This window comes from Ambystoma mexicanum, chromosome 3p, assembly GCF_040938575.1.
Source record: "Ambystoma mexicanum isolate Mex_15411 chromosome 3p, UKY_AmexF1_1, whole genome shotgun sequence".
In the NCBI taxonomy this organism is placed as follows: Eukaryota; Metazoa; Chordata; class Amphibia; order Caudata; family Ambystomatidae; genus Ambystoma; species Ambystoma mexicanum.
The window spans coordinates 1,230,159,640-1,230,183,553 of NC_090925.1; the positions used below are offsets into that span (position 1 = coordinate 1,230,159,640).

The following is a 23,914-nucleotide window of genomic DNA, read 5'->3' on the forward strand; positions in this document are numbered from 1 at the left end:
ATTCTCAGTAGAGGGGCTTTCATATTCCTGCCAAATTACCGACAATCGTGGTTCATTTTGTTAGAGAACATGATATGTCCTCCTCCGCATTTCCTTGACTAGTGTCTGTGTAGCCTTCTGAAATTGTAGTACTTTTAATAACCAAACAGTAAAGATAAGTGAATGTACTTTTCAGCCTTGAAAGAAAACCTAGGGTAAAGCAAGAGCTTGGAAGATGGGGAAAGGTCTAGAAGATCCAGATTGTAAGAGTTCACCATAGTTTAGTTTATTTGTAGAGCGCACCAAGCCCTGAGGCATCTGGGCGCTTATCTTACAGGTTACACAGTTAAAACAATTATTTTACAAATTACAAAGTTACATATATACAATAGTAACAGAACATAGAACGGAACAGTAGAATTGTCAAGGAGGGGCTTGACAAGCATAGTTACAAATTTACAGTAGTTAAGTTGTATGTGGTTCTAAGCTTATACCAATTACAGGATTGGTGCAAAACAGTACAGGGTGGGCAGTCTCTGCTTTCTAGTGGCTGCTGTACTCTTAGTCAAATATTCCCATTCCTCCATACGTATGGTGTTGGTCACCTGGATTGATATGGGAACTGTCTTTTTAATAGCAAAACCCTTCATAACAATTGGTGAATCCAGAGTGAATATGCAGCACGTAGGACTGCGTTGTCACATCTACAGTCTTTATCAGTCAGTCCTTTTTCATCTTCCTGGGCCAAGTCTAATGATTGCTATGTAACGCGGGAGGGAAGGGAGCTGTATGAAGGAAAGTGAACTATGGATTAGAAGTAAAGCAGGTCACTAAGGTGAGCAACTTTTCTACACTTCTATGTCGCAATTCCTTTCCTCCCTCCATACCTATGGTTGACTCTGTAGGATGAATGAATTGGGAGAGGGTAGCACTGAACTGCATATAGCCTAAGAGGTTACAAAGTGCCTCTTGGCCAAACTGAGTATCATTCAAGCTAAAGTGCATTTCATCAAGTGAACAAAAGGCAAATGCAGAAGCCCAGGTAGTGGCTTTACGGATGATAACGTCTATTGGTACCAGGACTCCAGATAAGGTTCGTACCAGGCCTTTTTATGTATGACAATCTTGTAAATACGGCAGCTTTACATTTTTCCTCTGCACATTTACACACAAGTTTAGCGTTCAAGGCAGTGCAAAGGTCAGGTTACTTGACAGAAACCAGAACGCTTCTTTTTTTAACTGCATGGATGTAAGTGCAAACCATGGAGAAATGCCGCAGAAACAGAATTTATTTCTCTGAAGCCTTTCAAAAAGGAAACTGCACACTGATAAAAGGAATGTTTCTTTCCATTCAGATTCTGCTCTTTTATGTGCAGAAAACAGAAGCAGTGTGCATATTTTCCTAGCATTTTAGGATTGTATAATTAATAAGATGGAAAACTAAGTTGCGATTGAGAATTCATCTTTTGTAACAAATGCTTTATTTTTCCAGTGAAAGCAAACCAGTATTGCACAATTGTATTCTTCAGAGTTCATGTGCTGTGTGCATAATAATGCGTAAGCAGATCATTTTTACACTTATAATTTAATGTACACTATAAAAACAATGTGTAAAAGGAGGAGTATGCACAGACTAGTTTTAACATCCATTCAACCTTGCAGTCAATGGGGTACATTACAATAAATGCTCAGTGCCAGCAGAGTCTTTGCTGAAGGGCGAGTGATTGTCATTACACCAATCACAGGTGTTATAGCCTCTCAAATCTTCAAGACTACAATTAAAACATCCACAACCTGACTCTCCAGGAAGTGCAAGCACTGCTGAAAATAATGTAAGTTATATTTGTAATTGAAATAGAACTCAGCAAAACATGTCCATGTGATAATCTAGATAGGTGTATTTAAATGTATGTAGCACTTCATACATGGTTCGTTAAACATCTAGGCATTGTGATTATTATACCTCAGTCGATACTCAGTTTACTGTACTATGAAGGATGTTAGCCAATAACATAGCTCAGCTGGTTGAGCGCTTGTTGTTGCGATCTGTAGGTTGCAGGTTCGAATCTCAGCAAGGCCAACTCAGCCTTTCATCCTTTCGAGGTCGATAAAGGAGTACCGATTCCGGTTTGGTGACAATTGTGATAAATATATCCCATGTACAGCGCTTTGCCAAAAGCGCTATATAAACAACCATTTGACTATGAGATTAGGTATAGAATTTAGCATTGAGTCCTTGCCTCTCTGCACAGTTGTATCATAATATTGGTATACCATTAGATAGTAATAGCTCCACGAAAGGAGGGGTATTCTGTCACAATGCAAAAAGCTGCCGCATGGTAATGATTTCCATACTGTTTTTGCACACGTCGGATGGATGTCGCATACATTTTACTCTCTTGCAAGGGCGAAAAAGTCATTTTTACTCTCTTGAAATCACATTTACTCTCAAAGTTTTAAAATAGAAAGTAAAATACTCCTACCTCAAAATCTTATCTGGAGCACTGATTGGTACAGATCCTTAAAAGGCCACTGGAGCAATTAATCCATCACAACAAGCACATACCTTCCCAGGAGAAACCTTAGCGGAACCTGTGACTCTTGGGCACAAGGTCCCATACATTTTAGGGGTGGACTTCATCAGACAGAGGGAACTGGGTTGTGAATATTCTCTCTAATCTAACTTTTTCTTGAATTTAATTACATACCCATTGACTACCGGTGTGTGTTCTCTCGAAAGGTGAAGGTATATATGTGATAAATGGTTTTTGAGTAAAATACTTATGACTTGTGTGTTTAGAAAAGCTTAACAAATATAAATAATGGTATATTTCACATACGTAATAACTTTAACTTTTGGTTGTGTTCCGTGTGGTCCTGCAAGTATCCTCTTGGTTTTGGATAGCTGCAACTGCAGGGGGAGACCTCTTGTTCCACAAGTCCAGGGTCTGCCTAGTCCCAAGACAGAACTCGGGACAGGGACCAATGTAGCGAAGTAGCACAGGTGGGAACTGATCCCAAGGCTTCCAAGAGCAGGACCCTCAAGCAGGGGTCAAGACTAGTTGTTCCGACCTGTCCAGTGGTCAGAGCACCAATGGCAGCCTTCTGGAGATCAACAAAGGAGCAGGGATTCGCCAGGACGGTTGAAAAGAACGGTGGTTGGCTGCAACAATGAGTTTCATCTTGTATTTTGGCTTTCTTCTTGCCTCTCAGGGCCGGATTTGCTATATATCGTAAGCCTTTTTTCGCAGGCACAGCCTTGGCGTTCCCAGTAAAGCAGCAGGATGCTCTTCTTCTAAGGTGTCTTGGCACTGAATAAAGATGATCTGCAGTATGGCTGCAAGATCCCTTTCATCCCAGATTTGAGCTGGAGTTAACCCCCCTCCCCGAACCCGCCCCCCATTCCACCAACGATAAGTATCTGTACCAAACTGGCCACCACATCTGCCTACCAACGGCCACACGTTGGCCAGAATGTGGACTGAGACCAGACCGTTCCAGTCCCCTCATCCAACCACAAACACACACTGTCACTTTGCCTGGGAAATCCAAGGTTTTGCCAGGAAACAAGCTTAGCATATACAGCAAATCCTATGTGACAGGGCAGGAAGAAATATTAAATACAAAATGGCCAAAGGAAAAGGTGAAATCTTGCAGCATGTCCCTTTAAGAGTAGGAGTACTGTAAAAGGCATTATGCAATAATATGCAGAAGTACACATGAGAATGTAAAAAAATGACAGTAAAAGAAATAACCGCAGGCACCAGCCCGTTCTGGACATATCATGGAATTAACCAAAAAGCATAAAGTTACCAAACACAATAGAGAAAAGGATACAACATATATCCACCACACTCCACCGTAAGGTGAAGTGTGCAATGTAAAAAACAAACAAGGAATTTCATAATGGGGGAGTCAACCTTCACTGATAAAAGGGACCAATCGGATCGCTCAAAACGGATGAGCTACACAGGGTAGGTAAAGAAAAAAGGCTTTACTTACCTTCAAAAGTCAATTCAGGTTAAAAACAACAGCAAAAGGTTTGGGGGTTCCATAGATGTCTAAATGGGGCAAGCAACATAAAGTCAATACATTCCTAGCACCTGTTTGCAACCATACAATCCATATGATAGGAGGTGGGGTGAAAAGTCTGCTTCCTAAAATCTCCCTTGCCTGGTTGTGATAGTTGGAGTTCTTTCCAAGGACCTCCCCTCCCGCAGGGTAATCCCTAGTGTGATCAGATTGGAAGAGTACTCCCAAGAACGTACGTACCTTCTAAACCTCAAAGGGGCTTTTGTTTTACAATTGTAGCCAACCTTTTGTCTATGCCAAAGCTTGTTCTAATGGGGACTTTGAACTTCCTGCTTCCTATTCAGGTACTTACCTGGCACTCTGACTATGTTGAGACCATGGGTCGGCTTACCTACTGCTGAAGGCATAGGCAAATTAAAATTGTAAGGCAAGTTATATGGTTACTGTTTTAATTATTCCTCACTTTACTACATAGTTTTCCTTGTTTCATTGATTTGAACTGCTTTTACTGTTCTTAATTGTAGAATGTCAGTGATCTCACTTTGAGATCGCCACCTGTGTAGATCTAGGTGCATAGACGTATGTTTTAGTGATAGTTGCCCGACTTGTCAATTGCTTAGAATTAAAGGACTAATATACGTGTACATTGTTGTACTCCTGTGCTGCCCACTATATTTGAATGCTTTATGAGTGGGTAACTACTATTAAATGACACCAAAATCTCTTATGTCCGTCTTGCTGCTCAGTCTGTTACCTTGACTAGCTGCTGTTACCTTGACTTGCTGCTAGGGTGTGACCTGACTGAACGGTCAAATACCACGTGCACTAACTAGAAATACCATGCGCACTAACTAGGGTGGGCTCTCAGAACCCTCCCGTGGGCCTGGTTCTGAAAATCCATCTAGATACAGGACCTCAAGCCATGGTTGCCAGAACGGCTCCTCCTCCACCAACCTATCCTGGCAAGACCACCACTGAAACTCTGAGGAGGTTCAACATCACACTGGAAAACTGATCACCGACTACGAAGCAGCCACTTTCCTGCCACAGACTTTTATGGGACACCCTTTGTTTTTGCTTGTTTTGAACCCTTTCCTGACATTTCTGGAGGCAAGTAACGCCTCCTGCTATACTTCCCTTGCTTATTTGCTCATTCCTATGGGGAAACTGATTAGTCCCCAAGACCATCAGTACTGAGAGACTGTCTCTCTTGTTGAATTTCTTGTATTGTTAAAATTGCACACATCACCTTACAGCAGTAGCATTAAAACCTTTTTATGCCAAGCCCCTCGAGTAAACATGTTGTTGCACAGCTCCCCTTGAGAAAAAGTGGTGATGCCTTGCTCAGAGCCTTCAGAAGTGTCCCTGGACCAACTGGTGGACTGGCCAGCTCTCTCCTGGGCTACCTTGCTGCAGCTGTTGCCTTTCCAAGTGCATCCTTGGAACTTGGTGGATCTTCAATTTGTGCTTCAATTTGTGTAGCAAGATGCCTACTTCATTTTCAGCCTTCTTGAATTAACGGAAACTGTGCTGGTACTGCTCCTTTGTCTACTGAAGATTGCCTGATCGTGGTGACCCCAGTTGCAACACTACTTCTAATCTTCCCTCGTCTGGTCATTCTACTGGAAGCTGTCTGGATCAGATTCTTAAGCACCGAAAACAAATCCGGATGCTGAAAGTAACCTCTGCACCCACGACCCCTGGGCGTTCCTCGATGGGACCAAGCACAAATGATTGTGTCCCCAACAGATTCTGGAACACCAGCAGTGGTCACTGGAGAAATTGGAGTAAGGGGGTTACTGTTTCTGCCCCCCACCCCAGTCCTCCATAGGGCTACATGGACAAGTTATGTCCCATAATCACTCTTTCCTCACTTTGGTCAGTGGAGACGTGTCAAGGATCCCTGCCACGGTCTACTATCCTATCCTACTATCGTAAACAATAGCAAAGACGTGTTGACGCTCGGATATTCCCCTCTGGGCCCGTCCCCCCCTCCCTCCGTTCCCCTGCAGAGGCCTTTACTCTCTGGGCCCTCTGTTCTATGACACCATAGTCTATGTGTTCCCTCCGGGATCCACCCGGTTTCCCAGGGTCCATCGGGCATTGATAGGCTTATAGGTTAGGGCGGGAAATCGCTCATCATATTCCAGTACCGGGCCCCAAACGTTCTGGAATCGGTGGAGCACCCCGGCCTTTGCTGCTGTCACCTTCTCTGCTATCAGAATGTCCCATAGTTTCGTCCACCACTGAGCTAAACAGGGGCCGTCCGGGGACTTCCAACAGCGGGCCAATACCGTTTTCCCAGCTAGAAGGCATTGGGTCAACAGTTTCACCCTGTTCCCGGAGCGGGGGTAGATCGCCGGGACCCCCAGCGGGACCGCCGCCCCTGTGATTTGTGTAATCGTCCCCAGGAATTGTTTCCAGAAGCACTGGATTTTCGGGCACGTCCACCACATGTGAAAGAAGGAGCCTGGGTGGCCACACCCCCTCCAGCAGGATTGGTCCACCCTGGGATTCATGTGATGGAGCTTAAGGGGGGAGATAGTACCACCTCAGCATAATTTTATATGCACATTCCTTGTTGGTGACACAGGTGGATGAGGAGTGCGCTCGAGTCCAGATGTCCACCCATGTCTGGTCTTCTATCGGGTGCCCCAGGTCGGCCTCCCACTGGGCCATGCAGCGGGTTGGTGTCCAGTCAACTGGTCGACTGCAATTTGGTCGACTGCAATTTGGTCGACACCATTTGGTCGAATGCCAAATGGTCGAATTTTTTTTTTTTTTATATATATATGTGTTTTGTGGGTTTTCGTGTGGGGAAAAAAAATAAAAAATAAAAAAAGGGGGTTGGGGGGGGGACCCCCCCCAAAAAAAAACCAAAAAATGGGAAAAAAAAAAAAAAAAAATTCGACCATTTGGCATTCGACCAAATGTGTCGACCAAATTGTCTGTCGACCAAATGTTTTCGACCATTTGACTGGTAACCCAGCGGGTTCTCTCGACCAGGAAATCGCCCAGAAAGCACTTATAGAAAGTGGATATCCTGCCTCGGATCGGGGGGGTCCTTGAGCGATAGTTCCAGGGATGTCGGAGCGCGCGTTGCTGCTTGTCGGATTTGGGGCTGCTAGCACCAATGGCGCAGTTGTGTGTAAGTAAATCTATCCTGTTCCTGAAGTCAGAACTTTTCCTCGCATCGTTCGAATGTGCAAGGCGCATTTCCCTCGTACATCTGCTCTAAAGTCTCCAGGCCACCATTTATCCAGCGTTGGAATTTGCGCGGGTTTGACCCGGGCGAAAAAGCTGGGTTGTGAAAAATTGGCGATTGCGGGTTCAGGCCCCTCGGGACGCCCTTCCGTTTTAGTGCCCAGTCCCAGGAGCTCAGGGTGTGTTTGGTCGCTAGTAGGAGATCTCCCCAATGAGTTCCGAGAGGGGCCGGGATGTGTGGCAGGAATCGTAGAGGTAGGGGCAGCCGTGATTGTTCCAGTTCTACCCATCTGGGGCGGTTTGTGATCGTTTGCCATGCGCAGACATGTGCCAGTTGGGCCGCCACTCTATAGGCCTGCAAGTCTGGGACTCCCAGTCCTCCCATTTTGGAGCCACCCAATAGAGTTTTGTAGGGGATTCTAGCTTTCTTACCTCTCCATATAAACTTCACCATTTTCCTTTGTAAATCTCGTAAGGCTGGTGCAGGAATTGCCACTGGGAGGGAGGAGCAGGCATAGAGAAACCTCGGGAGAAAGTTCATCTTGCAGGCTGTTATTCGTCCCATTAACGATATTTCCTGGGTCATCCAGCATCTTAGGTCCCGCTCCAGTTCTTTAAACAGCCGGGGAAAGTTAGTCTGGTATGTTTCTTTTGGGTCCGCCGAAATATAGACCCCTAAGTAGGGGATGGCACTTTTTTCCCACTTGATCGGGCTCATCCTGATAAATGATTCCCGCTCCTCTGGGGCGAGGCCAATGCCCAGGGCCGTTGATTTAGTGAAGTTGACTGAAAAGCCGGATACCTCGCCGTAGCTGCTTATTTCTGCTAGGGCATGTTTCAAAGAGGAGCGGGCTTCCGAGATCGTAAGCAGGACATCGTCGGCATATAGGGCGATTTTGTGTTGCGATGGGCCGACCTGCGGGCCTTTGATCTGGGTGTTTTGTCTTATTTTCTGGGTGAAGGGCTCGATGGTGAGTGCAAAAAGCAGGGGTGATAATGGGCAGCCCTGTCTCGTTCCACAGGACAGTGAGATGGGGGCCGAGGTGGCTCCGTTGGTCCTCAAAAATGTTTTGGGTTCTTTGTAGTTGGCCAGGACCATTGTCTGGAAAGCTGTTCTAAAGCCAAAGGCCCCCAAAGTGCGTTTCATAAATGGCCAGTCCACCTTGTCGAATGCCTTGGTAGCATCCAAGGCCATCAAGACTAGATTTTGGGAATTTCGGGCGTCAAGGTCTACTAAGTTTAAGGTTCTTCGGATATTGTCCCCTGTTGACTGGTTTAGGATGAAACCAGCTTGATCCGGCTGGATTATCTCCGGCAGGATGCGACCCAGGCGATTCGCAAGAATTCTGGAGTACAGGTTTGCCTCTATGTTCAGCAGTGCTCTCTCGGGTCTTTCCCTGGCTTGGGTAGTAGAATAGTGGTTGATTCCTGCATCGAGGGGGTCACCGATCCAGATTCCCTGAAGGAGTTGAGGAGAGTCACTAAGGGGGTGGTCAGCTGGTGCCTGAATAGTTTTTAGTATCTCGTTGAGAATCCGTCTGGACCTGGGGCCCGTGTCTTGAGCAACTTGATGGCTTTCTCGACCTCTTCTTCTGTAATAAGAGCCTCCAGGGATTCCCTTGCTGAGGTGGAGAGTTGGGGCAGTGCTGTGCTTTGCAGGTATTCCTCCTGTTTGAGCTGGTCTCGCGGAGTAGCTGTCATGACCCGAGTCAAGTGAGCTACCGTCAATTGCTGTTTTTTAGGTTCCGAGTAATGGACGACTCCCTGAGAGTCACGTAGGCCGGAGATAGTATTAGTTCGTTTGATTTTGGCCAGTTTGGCTACCAGAATTTTGTTTGCCTTGTTGTTCTTTGCGTAGTAAGATTGTTTGACCTTGGTCATTAATTGCGCTGTCTGTTCCGCGTAGTGGGCTTCTAGCTTTTTCCTGGCTATGCGTAGGGTTTGCTGCGTTTTGGGGGATGTTAGGGAGAATTCTCTGTTTAGGCTGAATTTCCTAACCTAGTGAGTCCCCCAGCAGCTTTGCTGGATTTTTGGGGTTTATTTTTTTCTCCTGCCAAGAGTGAGACTCTTTTACCCTCACTCTTGGACATGATTTGAGTGTGTTTCTTTGAATCTAGATGTGTTTAATGGGCTATGGGGTCTTTTACCCCATAGGGCTTCATGTGTTTTTGTGATGTGTGTTACACAGCACCCTCAGTGCAGTAACACAGGGGTGTCATAGTGACCCCCCAGTATAGACTCCATACCCTGGGACTGACTACTGTCTCCCAGGGCATGTAAAGTCACCATTGACTTTACTAGTCTTAAATTCTGAACAGAACCAGTACAAACCATCATATTGTGGACGTACTGGCTGGGGCAATTCAATTGCCCCAGGGTCTGTTAGTCGAGGGGGCACGTCTCCGTCCCCCCTGATCGAGTTTTGGCTGGTGGCAGTGGATACTACTTTTTATATTCAACCGCGAATATTTTCCTATGGGATTTCCCATTGTTTTAGGTTATCTTTATTTAATTATTTACGGTAGCCTCGAACATACCGCCGGTTTATTTAATTAATATTAATTCTCCAGTTGGTATTTTTTGCCAAAACTTGATTCTAAAATGGCGTTTGTGTTCTCTTCTGTGACTCCAACCCAAGTCGAGCCTTTTGTTCCACTTTTTGGCGGGCTTCTCCACAGAAGCCCTCCAAAGTGGTGCCACTCTGTCTGGGGTAGTTAGGAGGGGGATTTAGGCACCCTGGACTGAGTTGCCTAGGCAACTCAAGTCGCACTCCGTCCTGATTGGCCCAAGTGGTGAGCCGGCTCACCACTTAGCATGTTTGAGTGACAGCTAGGCTGAGTGAATGGGGGTTTTCTGCATAAAAGCAGGGCTTTGGGGACTGGAACTTCAGAAGTCGCCACAGGACCTAAGAATCCGACGAGGGAGAAGCCGAGCCGACCTGCCACGACACCACCACCGGTGGAGCCCTGCTGGACTGCCTCACCACTTTTCCCAACGACAGAGGAGATCTCCCGCCGGAGAGTCTTCTTCCTTTGACTGGTGGGGATTGCCAGTTTCACCGTCTTTTCGCCTTCCCGACGTACCTCGTGGCCGCCTTGCCTGTGCCAAGCACCCCGGCAACCGGGATACCACGTTTTACCACGCCCGCAAACAAAGGTACCACCTTTAACCAGAAAACTCTGCGGCTGGTTTCTTCCCTGGTAGTGCAACGACCTTCATCTTTCCTCCAAGTCGAGATCTTCTCTTCCCCTGGACGACGATTCAACTTGCACCCACTGCCAGAACAACTGCAACCCTGGAGGATCCTTCCCACTTAAGGTACCGTGTCCCGCCTGGCTTCCCTTGCTACCGACTGTACGGGGTAGATTTAGCCCCTGGCTTTCGAACCTGGGTTAGCCTGGGACACCCTGGCTAAACTTTCCTAAGCCTCTCTAAACTCTTTTTGAACTCTCTGCAAGACTTTCTAAGCCTAGAGTAACTGTGTGATCTTGGGCGCATTTGTGCTCTGCTCTCTCTAAGAGTGGGCCCAGCCTTTGGACTTTGGCTCACCAGTGACTTTTGCTCTTCTGCCTTGCTAACAGTGTTCCTGAATCTTAGAGTGGTGTACCTTTCCATATTCTGTCTTTTTCCCTCCCTTTCTCACAAACTTATTGGAGTGCCATCTAGTTAAGTGCTCACCTCTGTATGAAAATAAGTGGTGTTTACTGTGACTTATCTGATAAGGAAAAAAGGGGTGTACATATTACAATAGTAACTGTGTTTAGAAAATTTTACAACAAGAGTGCTGGAGTGTTTCAAACCGTGTGTTTTTAAATAAATAATTATATACTTTGATACCAAAGCTCTGGTCAGTGTTTGCTTGTATTATTGTACCTGGGTACCTATTGTGTATACTTTGCATACTGTCTAACTCTTCTTGAGAGAAGTCCGACTGCTCAGCCACAGCTACCAGGTAAATCTGGGTGGTACAGACTGCTACCAAGTGGGTTTACTGTCAACACCTGTAGTCTTAAATCTTTTGCAGTGTTCCCTAAGGGAACTGCACAGGTTTCTGCCTAACAGGGGACCAGCCTTTTTTCTTGTGGGTTTCCTCTGCCGCCTTCAGTTCTTCCTCCAGGGCTGTCCGGGTCTGCCTCCTGTTCCGATGATAGGCTACCCCCTGTGCAATCAGGATGCCTCTAATTACTGACTTCATGGCGTCCCAGTTGTTCGCCGGGGAGGTGTTGGAGGCTGGATTTTCTTCAAGAAAGTTCTTGATCGCCGTCGCTATTCTGTCCCTCGCCGACGTGTCATTGAGGATCGGGTCGTATAGTGACCATTTATGCGGAGAATCAGGTGTGGGATTTTGGGCCCGGATCTCCATGATCACTGGGGCGTGGTCAGAAAGGATTCTTGAGCCGATGGACACTTCCTTGACAAAGGCGAGAGTTTGTGGGGACGCCAGGAGGAGGTCGATCCGCGAAAAAGTTCGGTGGACATAAGAATAGAAGGAGTAGTCTATTTCAGTGGGGTGTAACACCCGCCACGAGTCCACCACCTCTAGGGATCTGAATAAGTTTAAGAGGCTCAGTGCCTGGGTGAAGTCGTTGGGGGTTGAGGGGTGCGACTTATCTCTCATCGGGTCTGGTACTCCGTTGAAGTCCCCTTCTATTATCGCCTGGCCCTCTATAAAGCGAGAGCGGGAAGAACTTAGTGAGTCATAGAAGTTCGATTGGCCAGAGTTGGACGCATACACAGAGACAAAGGTGTATAGGTCTCCAAACAGGAGACATTTGACTGCTGTGAACCGGCCCACTGAGCATGATTTGGTGTCCAGAATTGGGGGTTTAGGTCTCTCTTGAAGAGGATTGCAGTGCCTCCTTTTTTAGTCTCTCCTGAGGTGAAGAATTGGAGTGGATACAGTTGGGAGCGGGGACGCCAGACATCTGCTGGTAGCAAGTGAGTCTCCTGGAGCATAGCCACCGCAGCCTCCTCGTCCTGGAGTTTTTGCAGGATGGTTTTACGTTTGGCGGGAGAGTTCAGCCCATTGACATTGAGGGAGAGAAGTTTTAGGTTTTGGTGGTCAGGGGCCAGGTTTTCCCCTGCTGACTGGTTTGGGGGTTAAGGGTCGGTAGTGCTCGGGTCAACCGTCATCGCTGGTGAGAGTGAAGAAGGGGTCATCCTGCACTTGGGTTTTTAACACGAGCCCCCAACGGGAGGCCGTAACTTAAACCAGCGGGTGGGCCGACATTGTGTGAGCGGGCCCACCCTTGGCCAACGGGGCCAACAAATAACATAGTGCTGTGAGTTTCCAAGGACTCAGAGTTGGAACGTTCCTTGGATGGGCATGGGCCGTGGATATAGCCCGCCGCCGCAGCTAGCAGCGTATGTTCCTTACCCCAAAGATGATAGATCCTCGCAGGGCAGGGCCAAACGGACGGCGGGTCTCTGCGATGAAAGCCTTCAGGACGCAAGGCTTGTCCGTCCTTGATTACCTTTTGCGGTTACTCCGCTGCACTTTTGACCATGATGGCCGCCTAGGCTTCGGGTGCAGGCCGGATCTGGGCTTCCAGTTGTCTCCGAGTCTGGCAGGGCGGATTCACTAGGCGAGGCTGGGTGCATGATTTTACTAGCGTCCTCCAGATGACCAATACGTCGCACCACGCCTTTGTATGTGAACTGCAGGGCCATTGGAAATAGCCATCTGTATTGCACCTTTTGGTCTTGGAGAAATAGTGTCAGGGCCGGAGCGCCCTTCTTTTCTGGAGGGTGAGCATTGAGAGATCTTGATAAATCTGGAGCGGTGAGCCTTGAAAGGAGAGTTCATCCCCAGATAGGCTGATCTGGTAGAAAAGAAGTGGACCCTGGTGATGACATCTGGGGGGAGAGCCAAGTCTATTCCCTGGCATGGGCGTAGTCTATGGGTGCAGTCTAACACAAGCTGGGCTTCGTACAGATCCGGGAGGAAGGACCGAAAGAAGTCCCCAACGTATTCCGCCAGGTTTTTGTCGGATACAGATGACTGAATTCCTCGAATCCGGAGGTTGTTGCGGCGGGCCCTGTTTTCGAGGTCCTCTTGCTTGTACTCTAGAATCTCGTACTTGTCCTGTAAGGCTCTGATTGAGCGCTGGACTTCCCCCCAATGTGGATGTGTGTTCCAGAGAGCGGTCCTCAACCTCACCCAGTCTCTGCTCCATCTCAGTTACTCTCTGGTCGGTCTGTTCCACTTTAATGGTGAGTTCCGACAGGCATGAGCGGAATTCGGTCTTGATGTCAGCCATAAAAGCCACTAAGTCTCCCTTGTTCGCGAGGGCTTATTCTCTTCCCCGGGGTTTCTGTGGGGTAAGGCTGGCAGGGTCCTGTTTCTTGCCCTCGTCTGCCGTTGAGAACATAGTGGCTATGTCTGGGTTTTTGCTGGCCTTCGCTTGTTTAGACATAGCGGCTGCGTGGGACAGACCCAAAAGGTGCCAAAGTCCCTAGGAGGGGTTCTAAGATCGTGGTGGAGGTTCTGTAAGCAGCGAACTCTATGGCTTTCAGAGGAGGTGGGTCACTCGGGTTTGAGGCCAGTAGGAATGGGCGTGATGGAGGGTCCGGGGGGTGGGGGCCCTGGGACCTGTCCCGCTCCCCTTGAGGGGGCGATGTAGCCGAGCGAAAGTGTGGGCTGGGGCGCCCCAGGAAGCCTACCGGAGGCGGGTCTTGAAGGGGGAGGACACCGTAGGGGCCGTTTGGCCACTCCAGCGGTTGCGTTGTGTAGGCAGGGGGCCCCCAAGGGAGTGGGCCGTCCCAGTAGCGCGAGGACTCAGGGTGCTCCCAGCCCAGAGGGCACGGATCCGCAGCAGAGGGTTAGAGTTAGCGGCGGCGGAGGGCAAAGTTGGGTGCTGCGATCTTCCTGCGGAGCAATTCAGCGGTGGAGGCCGTGGAACGCAGGGGCAGAACAGTATCTGCGGTCTTTGCTTGCCTTTACAGGAGTCTCCGGACCACTTACTTTTCTATGAGTGGTGTCTCTGCTCTTTGGCACCCATCAGGGCTGAGAGCCTGCTTTGGGCTCCTGTAGGAGGTGGGCCCCAGGGTGACCTCCCGTGCAGCCCACCTTCGCTATGAGGGCCATCAGCATAGCCCCAGTGTGGCTCCCCCCGCTGGATCATGCGTTAGGCAGTGTCGCCTCTAGACACGGGAGCGGGCGGCGGGAACTCCAACCAGCCGCCCGCCTCAGCCGCAGCCCCGTCACAAGTGGATCCCCACCAGGGCCGCTTTCGTAGTTTCCCCTCTTCCGGGGTTCGGGTGCTGTTTGGTGGCCCCCTCTCCAAGGGCTCCGGCTCCAAGATGCCTGCAGGGCGCAGGTTCGCCGCGGTCTCCCCGGCCGCGTGACACACCCGGGAGCTGGGCTGACCCCCCCCCCCCGATTGATGGTCCGCCGGCCCCCTCGCCAATGTGCCCTTAGTGTGTCCGGATCGCCTCCTACTTCTGGATGCAAGCTGCAAGTTGCACCCGGGCTTTCGTCCCCATCGGCTCTTGTGTCACCGCAGGGTCCGCCTCCGAGTTCGTATATGCGCCCGCCATCTTGTTACCTCTGAGGAGTGCCGGGGGCTGAGCTTTAGGCGGCGGTTTCGGGTGCAGGGCTTCTGAACTGGATCCTCATCTTTGGACCGCCTGAGCTCCACCAGTTCCGTTCCCTGCAGCTGGTGTTAGCGACTCATTCCTGCTAAGGGAACCGCATGAATTCTGCTGCGGTAGCGGGCAATCCACGGGCGGCCTTATCGGAGTGACCACATCATTGGTGCTCCAAGCCCGAACTTTAACTTTTTAAATCTTATTGATCATAATCACTGGCATCACAAATGTCTTCATAAACATACCTGTGAAATATCGGCTTTGGAACTGGTAAGGTTTGGGCACAAGTCCCCAAACCATCTGAGGGTTGCACTTTATACGAGCTAGGGAAGCTGCTCTATGATTATCTTGAAGTGTTCTTTCTAGTTTTAATGCATTTTACCTGTGTTTCACTGGTCATTGAAACAAATGCTATTCTATTTATTTATTTATAGCATTTGTTATACGCCCAAACCCGGAGGTGTCACAGCGTAGGTTACATGGTGATCTTGTCTGGTTACAAAGTTAGTTACAGGTTAGGAGGAATTCAGTGCAAACATTAATTACGATACAGTTGGTACATTTCCGAAACACATAGTGCCAAAAGAGCAAGGATATTACAGGATATAGTGATGGGAGTGAGTTCAGGTGGCATAGAGGGTCACTGTTGGTTTAGAATTTGTTGAAAAGCCAAGTTTTGATTAGTCTCTTGAAGATCTGGTGAGAAGGCTCATTTCTGATGTGCATGGGGAGGGAGTTGCCAATCTTGGTTGCAGCTTATTTCTCCAAAGGTCCTAATTATCTCCTTTGGAACTTTGAACTGAACTGGAATGCGCCTTAAAGTGACTCTAGTGTACTTACGTGTGCCTGGAGATGTTTTTCTGGCTCCTCTACGGTTAATTGAGTTCTGGACTAAGACTCACTATTTTATTGCTATACTTGCCTGTGATTTTCTATCCATGTTCTTTTTTTTTTATTATTGATTTTCTGAAAAGAACAACGTACAACCAACACAGCATACTAACAAACCCCCCAATACCCTTCCCCCTCCCTTGACACACCCTGATATAACTTTGGCTGCCAATCTAAAACACAGTCTGCATTAATCATCGTTATCAATGTCACCCCTGAACAGTCATCACAATCTTCCAGCGTCTCTTGTCCCGTGACCAGCATCAAACGGTTAACCCCCAGCCAGCTCACCAAAGTCTTTCATCCAGTGCCACCCACCAAGGACTCAGTGTCTGCAATAGCAGGTTGCTGAAGCAAATAACATGTATACGCATCCCACATATCCAGATCACCACACCGTTGCCTGTTCAACAACCCCCACCCATTCTCCATGTCATTACAATACATGACGTCGTCTTTCCATTGGGAAATGTTTGGGGCTTTACCTTTCCCCCATAGCATGGCCACCCTCCGCTTAGCCAATATGAGGAGCTGGGTCACCAGTTTCCGCGTTCCCCTCGGGACCTCCTTAGTATAGCCCAGTAAACCCATCAGTGGATCCGGGTCCACTGTTCGGCCAACAATCCCTCCAATCGTTTCAAACACACCTACCCAAAACGGTCGTATATTCGAGCAGCTCCACGCAACATGAAGGAAATCTGCCCCCTCCAGGTGACGCTTATTACATCTCCCTGTGGCATCTGGAAAAAATTCCTTAAGTTTGGCAGGCGTATAATAAAACTGGTGGATGTATTTAAAATGGATCAGTTTATACCCTGCATTAATAGCGCCCTTCATTATGCCTTCACAACAGTATTTCCATACGTCCCCCGGGATCCCCCTCCCCTATGTCCTCTCCCATTTTACCCAAGGGTGCGACGTGCCCACGCCTCTGGACTGAATAGCCATTGAATACAATCCCATGGTCACACGCTTCCCCAGCAGGCCCTTACGCGTCTTATCCAGAATGGGGGATATCAGTGGTTGGTCAGGGAAGGTACTAAACACTAATCGGAGACTCGCCCTAAACCGAAAATAAAGAAACACATCCAAGGATGAGAGCCTCCCCCTCCCCCTCAATTCCTCCAAGGACACAAATATCCCCCCAGGGAACAGATCTCCAAAGCTTGTGATGCCCAGTCTTTTTTTTGTCATTTCCACAAAGCTTTTCTCGATAGTAAGGGGAATTCCCGGCGTATATATAACCGGAAGCTGGGGAGAATATAAAACTCCGTCCCTCCTTTTTCGTTCTAGTCTAGTCCAGGCCCTACACGTTACTTCCACCAAATTCTTTGGAGAGCGCGTCCGACTTTGGGCCAGCAAGATAACCGACCGGAGAAAACTAGGCACAGCAACCGCTCTTTCCACCTCAATATGACTCATATCATGCTGTAACCTTTGCCAGTACACCAGAAACCCAGCTTGCGCTACTTCGTAATAGACCTCAAACTCCGGCAACGCCAGACCACCCTCTGACACAGGGGCCACCAAATTGTCCCACGAAACTCTGGTCGGCTTATCTGCCCATATAAATTGGAGTATAGCCGATTTCAAGCATCGAAAGTAGTCCCCGGGGACCACCACCGGGGCATTCAAAAAGATATAAAGGAATCTCGGAAGAAGCGTCCTCTTTATCGCGGATACCCACCCATATAAATTCAGTGGGAGCTTCTTCCACCTATCCAAGGATTCCCTGGCCCCGCTCAGAGCCTTAAGGTAATTGTTATGATACACCAGCACCGGGTCCCTCGCGATAGAGGTGCCTAAGTAATTTGTAGAGGTCATGTGCCATTGAAATCCCCATGTGTCCTGAAATTGGGACGTGGCTGCAGTTAGTGGGAACAAGACTGATTTAGATGTGTTCACCTGTAACCCCGACACATCCCCAAATCTCTCAACCTCCCTCATCACCGGATCTAAATTTTCCCCAGGGTCCCTGATGAACAGCACCATGTCGTCCGGGTACAATGAAATTATTAATTTATGGTTGTACAATTGGATCCCCCTATGCAAATGTTCGTCCCGAACCCTTTCCGCCAATGCTTCAATCACCAAAGCAAAAAGTAGGGGCGACAAGGGGCATCCCTGTCTCGTTCCCCTCTCTAGAGGGATGGTAGACGTTAGTTGGCCATTCACTCTCACCCTCGCTGTCGGTTGTGTATATAAAAATTTCACCATATTTATGTAGAGGGCCCCCATTCCCATACGGCAGAGGACTGAGAACATAAACGGCCATTCAACAGAATCAAAACGCCTTGGTGGCGTTCAGTAAGGCTGCCACCACCGAGTCCCCAGGAGACAACACCGCCATCAACCCGAACATTCTCCTAAGGCCATATGAGGTTGAGCGGCCCGGAATAAATCCCGCCTGTTCCACTAGCACCATCTCTGGCATGAAGGGCGAAAACCTTGAGGCCAAAATCTTCGCTAAAATCTTATTGTCGATGTTAATTAACGAAATTGGACGATACGAAGAGCACTCACTGCCAGGCTTATCGGGCTTCAACAAAACCACTACCAGAGCCTCCCGCAGTGAGTCCGGCAGAAGTCCCGTTTCCAAACTGTGCCGGTACATCTCCAGCAAGCAAGGTGCCAGAGAGTCCGCAAAATATTTATAAAATTCCGCCGTGAACCCATCAGGTCCCGGCGACTTCCCAGACAGCAGAGATTTCATTGCATCAAGAACCTCCTCCAGTGACAATGGGCGATTCAAATGTTCCCTTTGTGCCACTGTACACCAGTGCAGCGCAACCCTATCCAAATAGTCCTCAATATCCCCACTGGACGCCTGCAGACTCGAGGAGTACAATCGCCTGTAAAACCGGAAAAACCGCTGGACAATCTCCAAGTCCTCGAATTTGTTATTCCCCTGTTCATCTGCAATCACCTGGATTCGTCCTGTGAAGCTATACATTCTAGTCGCCCTTGCGAGGGTACGACCGGGCTCATTACCTTCCCCATATTGCCGGCAGGTGGCCACGTTTCTCTCAACGCCAGAGTCTGGAACTTGTGGCGATGCTTAAGGATCTCAGCCCGAATTCGGTCTGAGGGTTCTGGATTGGCTACCTGTAGCTCTCGTAGGATTGCCTCCTTAGCCACCAGTTCCCTTCTAATTAATTTGAGAATACCCGCCTCTCCGGATATACATTCGCCCCGTATCACGCACTTCAGGCTCTAACAGAGTATTCCAGGAGATTGCACCGAGCCCACATTTAGCTCGAGGGAGGTGTTGATCGCTGTTTGTAGACCATCCCTAAATACGGCGTCCGAAAGGCCGTCGCTCTTGAACATCCACTTGAACTCCTCCCCCCCCCAGCCCGCCCACCTACGCCCAATACAAGAAGCACCGGTGCATGATCCGAAAGGGTGCGGGCGAGAATCCAACTTCTTTAACCCTACCCAATAATGACTGCGAGATAAGAAAAAGTCTAGTGTCGAGGCAGACCCATGTGTATCGGAGTGACATGTGTATTGCCGCGCCCCTGGGTGTCTTACCCTCCACACGTCAGCAACATCCCATAGGAAGGTCACATCCCGGAGACGAGCCCTGCCTCTGTTCCCACCACCCTGCACGCCTCTAGATCTATCAAGGTCGGGATGCATCACTGTGTTAAAATCCCCCACCCAAATCACCTCCCCGACCGACAGACCACCAAGCTGCCGATCAATCCAATCAAGAGACTCCACTGTGTCATTGTTGGGCCCATAGTAGTTTATTAATAAATTCTAATGAATTTTTATTAGGCGCCAACTCGCCTGCAAGCCTCGGAGCGCTCACAGACCATACAAACAAATACACAGAGGGGGAGAAAATGGCAGGACAGTGTTAGGTATGATTTTCAAATAACTGGTAAATCTTCCTGACCAGGGTCAACCAGAGAACTTTTTGCTTTACTAGTGGGATATTTTTCCTTAATACCTCAGTGAGTGGGAGCCTTATTCCACACTCATATAATCTTTAACTCTTTATGGGTGTCATTTTTAAGACTCTCCAGAGTGTCTTTTTAAAGTTATCCTCTTTAACAACTTATTGGCAATAAGTGCCTGTTACTGGGTTGCCCTAAGGGCTCCCCTTTTAACTTTCTTTTGCTAACCTTGAGTGAACTACAGTTCCCAAGGGTAGAAAGGATCTTTGGATCCCTTTTACATTTTATTCTGTGAAGCCAGCACACCCCACCTTATGTGGAGTGCTGGGGAGATACAAATTATAAGTTACTCACCGTAGTGACTAACGTACGGTTAGTACATAGTCTCCTTTCCTCCATACTGTATGGGCGTCCCTTCTAAGGTACGGGAGACAACCTTTTCCACCAGAAAAAAACCTTCCCTTTAAATTTAGAGGCGCGCAGGGGTGCGGCCCAGGGAGCATGCGCTGCCCTCACTCCGCCCTCTGGCGCCACACCTCAGTCCCCATTGACGCGTCGACAATAGATTTAACATTGCCTAATGACACTAGTATTATTAGGGGGGAGGTTGGTGGGACGTATGGAGGAAAGGGGACTATAGAGAACGTTAGTCACTACAGTGAGTAACATATAATTACTCTTACGTCCCGTCCCCTTTTCCATACTGTATGGGCGATTACAACTGATTGTAGCCCCAGGGTAGAAAGGAGACCCTCCTTAAGCAAAAAGGTTCCTGAGAACCGCCTGTCCGAAAGCTGCATCAGATCTAGAGCCGGCATCCAAACAGTAATGCTTGCAGAAAGCCGAGGGAGAGGCCCACGTGGCCGCCCTGCTTAAGACTTGCCAAGGGACATGGCGCTGGAAAGCGATGGCCGTTGCCTGGGCATGCATGTTGGCCAGGAGCGGCTTGTGCGGACCCTCATACGCTTCTTTGATGGCAGAGACCATCCAGCGGGATATGGAAGCCTTACAAGCCTGATAGCCTGGTCTTGAGCCGCCGAAAGTGACAAAAAGGGCGTCTGATTTGCAAAGTCCTTGGGTCCTGTCCAAGTAGAATTTCAGGGCATGCCTGACATCCAGGCAGTGCAGCACTCTCTGTGCTTCGTCCTTGGGATTGGGAAAGAACGTATGAAGGACTATTCCTTGTTCAAGTGGAAAGCAGACGGAACCTTGGGCAGAGGTATGTGCGGCAGGTGTCCACCTGCACGGCTAGTGGGCGAGGTGCGCCAAAAAGGAGAGCACGTCGTCCAGGGTGCACGCCAGAGGGTCGATCCCTTTGGAGTCTGCCCGGTGGCAGAATCTGGTTCATTTGCTTTTGTCCTGGGCCCTGGTAGCTTTGCTCCTGGCGCTCTGTATGATCTCCAGATCGGCCTGCGAGAGGCTAAGGTGCCGAAGCGTTACCTGCTCAGGTACCACGATGTGAGGGCTAGTTTGTCTGGCGCAGGGTGGATGACCCTGCCCCCCTGCTGTGCCAGCAGATGTGCTGGGCCCGTCGGGAGATGGATCGGGGGCACTTCCGAGAGACTGAGGAGCTCCAATAACCACGGCCTGGCAGGCCATCATGGAGCTATTAGAATGATGGAGATGGCGAGACTCCTTGATTTTGCAAATTATCCTATGAATCAGGGGAGTGGGCGGAAAGGCGTAGGCTTTCATGCCTGTCCACTGGAGGTGAAATGCGTAGCCCAGAGAGCCGGGGCTCTGGCCTTGCCAGGATGCGAAATGGAGACACTTCTTGTTGCGCCAAGTGACAAAGAGATTCACCTGGGGGCAACCCCAAAATCTCCTGAATAACAAGGTTGTTTAGCTGCCACTCGTAATTGTCCGCTGCCAGTCTGCTGAGCTTTCCGCTTCCAGGTTGGATTCCCCCAGGAGGTGGGCTGCCGTCAGGTAAATGTCGTTTTCCAGGGCCCATTGCCACATGCTGATCGCCAGTCTGCACAGAGGAGGGGATCTGGTGCTTCCCTGCTGGTTGACATAGTACATTCTGGTTGGGTTGTCTGTCTGGATGGGGACAACCTTGCCTCTGAGAAGTGGTAGGAATACCCTGAGCCAGATGGCGTTCAGCTCTAGCCAACTGATGTTATATTCCTGCTCCTGTCGGGACCAGGTGCTGTGGACCGAGAGATCGTCCAGGGTGGCTCCCCAGCCCTCGAGCGAGGAATCTGTGGTGATGGTGGCCTGCGGAGTGGGCAGCCGGACAGGCTTGCCCGTCCATAGGTTGCGGTCTCTGGACCACCAAGTCAGGTCCGGGTGGAGAGATGGAGAAATGTCAATCATCTTGGGTTGAGTCCCCGCTCGTGGTTCCATGAGGCCGCGAAGTGCAGTTGAATCCACATCCTTAGTCTTGTGTGCGGCACGGCTAATAGGTCCTCTGCCAGTAGACCCAGGAGATGTTGGTACCACCATGCCGAGGTCACTTCTCTGCTGAGGAAGTGGGTGGTGGCCCTCTTAATGGCCGATATGTTGTCCTCTGACGGGAAGACCTTCTCAGAGCACGTGTCCCAGATAAGGCCCAAGAATGTCAGAGTCTGCGTAAGCTTCAGCTGCGACTTCTTGAGATTGAGCGAGAAGCCCAGATCGTGCAGTGTGTTCATAAGGGCAAGGAAGAGTGGTGAACCGCTTCCGGAGATGTAGCCCAGATGAGCTAGTTGTCGAGGTATGGGTAGATGTGGAGGCCCTGTGAGGAGGGCCGCCACAGCATTCATGAGCCTGATAAAGACCCTGGGGGCCGAGTTGAGGCCAAAAGGAAGGACCTTGTATTGAAAATGTTAGCCCGTGATCCTGAACCGTAGGAAAGAACGATGGGGCTGCCAAATCAGGACGTGTGGGTACGCATCTTTCAGATCCAGGGAGCACATCCAGTCTCCCTTGTCCAATGTCTCCGCTATAAAAGCTGGCATAACCATCTTGAATTTTCTCAGGGGTAAGGAGAGGTTGAGGGTGGAAAGGTCCAGCACAACTCTCAGGTCCGCCTGGTTCTTCTGAATGGTGAAAATCCTGGAGTAAAAGCCAAAACCTCGCTGCGAGACTGGGACTTCATACATTGCCTGGTTCTCTACAAGCGAACAGATCTCCGCCAAAGAGTTGCTGTCCGAACCTGTGGGAGTGGATGTGAGGAGGGAGGAGAGGCTGGGATAGGAAGGCAGTACCCTGTGGATACTACGGAGAGGATCCAGGGGTCTGCGAAATTCTGGCGCCAGAAGTGTGCATAGAGAGCAAGCCTGCCCCCCACTGGAGACACGTGGACCCGAAGGGGCGCGTTATGCCTTCTTTCCCTCAGAAGCTGTCACTGAGGAGGGGGACTGGAATATGACCCCCCCCCCCCCTTTTTGTTGCTTGCGCTGGTTCTGAGACGGCGAGCGGCCCGGCTGCCTGGATCTGCGTTCCTGGAAGCCGCAGAACCCTCCATACGTACGCCCCCTTTCAGAGCGCTGCTGAGATTGAGTACTTTTTGGGCGTGGTCTTTGTGAGGATGGATAAAGACTTAGCAGTTTGTGAGTGGTTTCTCTTCTTGTCCAGCTCTTCGTCTGTAGAGGAATGGAAGAGGTCCTGACGTGCGGACTGTAGATCTAATATGCGTTCCTGGACATCCGGGTTGAATTTTGTTGCCCGGAGCCAGGCTGTCGTCCTCATGTCCGTGGCAATACAGATGGCACGGCCAGAGGTGTCAATATGGGCCACTCTGGATTCCATGAGGTCATGTGCCACCAGCTTGGCCTCGGCTAGCCCCGCCTTAAAATGTGACTGGCTATGGGTGGGCAGTTCTGGGAGGAAGTCTGCAATTTCCCGCCATAATCTTTGGTTGGCGGCTGCCATCATGGCATCGGTCTGATGCAGATATAATGAAGCGTTGGAATAGAGTTTCTTGCTATACGCCTCCAAGATCTACTCCTCCTTGTCTAGCAGCGCCGCAGAGGAGGCGGGTGAGGACGACTGATGCTTGGAGTATAGTGATGCTGCAGCGATCACCGAGGAGTGTGGCTGAGGGTGGGCCGAAAGCAAAAGTGTATCCCTCTCCATCTGCCTGAACTTGGCGTCCAGGCATCGATTGACCGGTTGGGCTGAGTGGGGTTTAAGCCAGCCCTTCTTGGCCAGGGAGACTATATCAGTCTGCAAAGGAATCCACGATTTGGCAGAGGGGTGCTGTGTGAGGACTTCAGCCAGAACCCCCTCTGCCGGCTGCTCGACCTCGGGTTGGGGTAGGCCCAGATACTCCGCCAGACCAGCGAGACGTTCGTGGAAGGCCCGGGCTGAGGATCGCGTGTCCAGAT

General features: G+C 49.6%; 1 protein-coding gene across 1 annotated transcript in view; it reads right to left on the reverse strand.

The window, feature by feature from the left end:
* RRP7A (ribosomal RNA processing 7 homolog A) overlaps positions 1–23,914 on the reverse strand; it is a 184,821-nt gene that overhangs the window by 1,122 nt on the left and 159,785 nt on the right. The window lies entirely within an intron of this gene.